Source organism: Chrysochloris asiatica, unplaced genomic scaffold (assembly GCF_000296735.1).
Source record: "Chrysochloris asiatica unplaced genomic scaffold, ChrAsi1.0 scaffold00464, whole genome shotgun sequence".
Taxonomy (NCBI): Eukaryota; Metazoa; Chordata; class Mammalia; order Afrosoricida; family Chrysochloridae; genus Chrysochloris; species Chrysochloris asiatica.
The window spans coordinates 596,407-599,623 of NW_006408982.1; positions in this window are offsets into that span (position 1 = coordinate 596,407).

Consider the following 3,217-nt stretch of genomic DNA (forward strand, 5'->3'; position numbering starts at 1 on the left):
TCAATCCAAAATAAAAACATTTAATTAAAAAAAAAGGATATTAGGAAAGCAATATCATTTATAATAGCTGCCCAAAGGATGAAATATTTAAGAATAAACGGAACCAGAGAAACAAAGGACCTATACAAAGAGAATTACAAAACATTCCTACAAGAAACCAAAGGAGACTTACAAAAGTGGATGAATATATCATATTCCTGAATAGTAAGACTCAACATTGTGAAAATGTCAATACTACCGAAAGCAATTCACACATATAATGCAATCCCATTCCAGATTCCAGTGACAGTTTTGAAAAAGCTGGAAAAGAAAATTACAAACTTTGTATGTAAAAGAAGGTGACCCAGGATAAGCAAAGCACTGTACAAGAAGAAGAACAAGGTTGGAAGTCTCTCACTCCCCGATTTGACAAAAGAAGGAGAGTGATTTATTTTTGTAGCCCAGGAGCAGATGTCTCTGGGATCATCATGTGAGAAGAATGGAGAGTGGGGACCCTACCCAGAGAGACAGTGAAACCAGGGATGGAGACAGAAAATAATAATATTTCAACTTGAATAAAATAAAATAAATAAATACTGTAATACTGAGAAAAATCCCCGGAAAGTTGTGCCAAAGTTTTTGTGTTTTTTTTTTTTTTTTTTTTTAAGTTTTTATTGTGAATTGAGTGGGAGATTACCTGGGGGAACTTCAGTTTACACTTATCCTATCGTATTTTGCTTCAGTGCAATGATTACAATCCCCTGCATGCATCATAATTCAACACTATTTTCTTCTATTCCATCTGTTTTTTGTTTTTGAATGAACACTAAAACACTCAGGAATATACAATAATTCAAATAACCAAAGGACACACCCTGCAAGCCTGTTCCCCAAGAGTGAGCACACAGCCCCTCTCCCTCCATGAGTCTGTAGCCCTCAGCTGTTCCTTTTCTCATCGTCATCATCTCTGCCTCCATCTCTGGCATCTCCTCTTCTATGTGTAGGGTCCCACACTCAGCACCCTATCTTCCCCCTTGATGGTCTCAGGGTCTTCCGTTCCTGGACTGCAAGATCAACCACTCATTCTTTTTTGCTACAAAATTTCTACCTTTACAGTTGTGAACATCACAATTAGTCATTATAACAGTTACACACTATTGAATCATAAGAGTCTTATCCCCATCTCCTTTAACCATACCCATCTAGACAGAATGAAAATCACTCAGTGGGAATTCTGACTTCCCTGTCACACTCTGAATATAAACTCCATCTTGAAAACTTGTAAGCCAATCACTCCATTCCTTTACAGCCCCACCCCCAACCCTGATTTTACATAACCAATGTGTAAGTTGTCCAACCCTGTGTTCAGGGGGATGGGAATGATCCTTGCTATGAAGATTCATTCCATCTTGGTTGGTATATTAAGATACTACATCCATAAGTATACATGAAGTTCATCAGATTGTACTGATTTACACTTCTATTCTTTATTTTTAAAAATATATGTATTTTTGGGTCTTCTTCTAGTAGAGTTCTGATCAACCAACCATTAAAGTTAGGTCCAATGGTGTTTTTGTACATCTCCCCTCACTTCCTATCAGATGGACACTTCAATCTCAGCTCTAGTCCTCTGTGGCTATGTCCTTGTCCATGGGCTCTGGAGTCCCCTGGTCTCACCATACTCCAGGATAATCAGAGTCTATGTAACATGGTTGGACTCAACCAACATCTTCATTGATACTTTCTCCCCACTTCCTCTCACCAGTAGACCAACATGGTCACCAGCTTACATACCTTCTCATGTATTCCCTTTAAATTTTAGTCTTGGAAAGGGGTTTGTCCTGAAGGCACTTGATGGCTCCATGTTGAGCAACTTGCTTGCTCTTTTGGTCTTTCTTTCAAAAAGCATATTCTGTTCCTCTAGCTGCTCCAGAATGGTTGGTTTGTTTTTAAGTAGGTTCTGGATGGGGATAAGGAATCCACTTAAGTTCTTATATACTACAAAGCCTACACAAGAAGCCTCTTTCATTGGGCAAGTTCTAGCACCCCTTTCATGTTTTCCAATCAGTTATAGGATAGACTGTCTTACACATTTCTGTAAACATGTTTCCTGATATTCCTATATATCCTGCTCAAGTGTCTATTTTACAATAGTACACAAGGGAAACAGATATTCATAAGACCATCAAGCATCTTAACATTATTTCCCCTCTTTTATCCATTCAGATTATGGCTTGATTCCTGTATCATGGAGCCCTGTTGTTTCAAGGATGAGCCTACATCACTATTTAGCTCTATCCCATTTATCCCATGCAAACCTGCCTAAGTGTTCTCCTATCTACATTGTTCTACTATCCCCCTCCCCCTTATTTTGTATTGCCCACCCCAAACCCAAACTATGATGTGACTACCTCCTATCCTGTTCTCCACAGTACCCTCCCACCAAACCTGGTAATGAAACACTTTTTTTTTTTTCTTCCTTTTAGTGTGGTTATCTTTTCTTAAGCTTTAAAAATAATGAAGTTATGTAATATTTCTCCTTTTGTGACTTACTAATTTCACTCAGCATAATGTTCTCATGGTTCATCTACGTTATGTGGTATCTTGCAACTTCCTTGTTATTCTTCAAGATAGCATAATACTCCATTGTGTGTATCTATGACAGTTTGTCTATCCATTCTTACATTGATGGACAATTAGGCTGATTTCATCTTCTTGCTATTGTGAGTATTGCTGCTATGAAGATTGGTGTGCATATATCTACTTGTGTTATGGCTTTTTTGTATGTGTGTGTGTGTGTGTGAAATATTACTTTACTGTATGAAAGGAAAATCATTGTTCCAGCTGTAACAACTATATATTGTGTAGAGATTATGAGGCTAGCAAAACAGCTTTGGGAAGCTTTTCACACTGTTTTCCAGATTGCTTGCTCTCTGCAAATAAAGTGTGATGTTAGGTCTCACCCCCTTGCTGTGATCAATTAGAGTGACAGGAAGCAAGTCCTCATTTGCTTGGCAACATTTCTGGTGACCACAGAACGATCTTACTGACTTTTTCTGTTGTTTTTGTTGCTGGTAGGTGCCAGCGAGTTGGTACCGACCCATAGCGACCTTATGCACAGCAGAACAAAATACTGCCCAATCCTGGGCCAATCTCACTACTGTTGCCACGCTTGAGTCCGTCGATGCTGCCACTTGGCCAATCCATCTCGTTGGGGGTCTTCCTCTTTTTCTCTGAC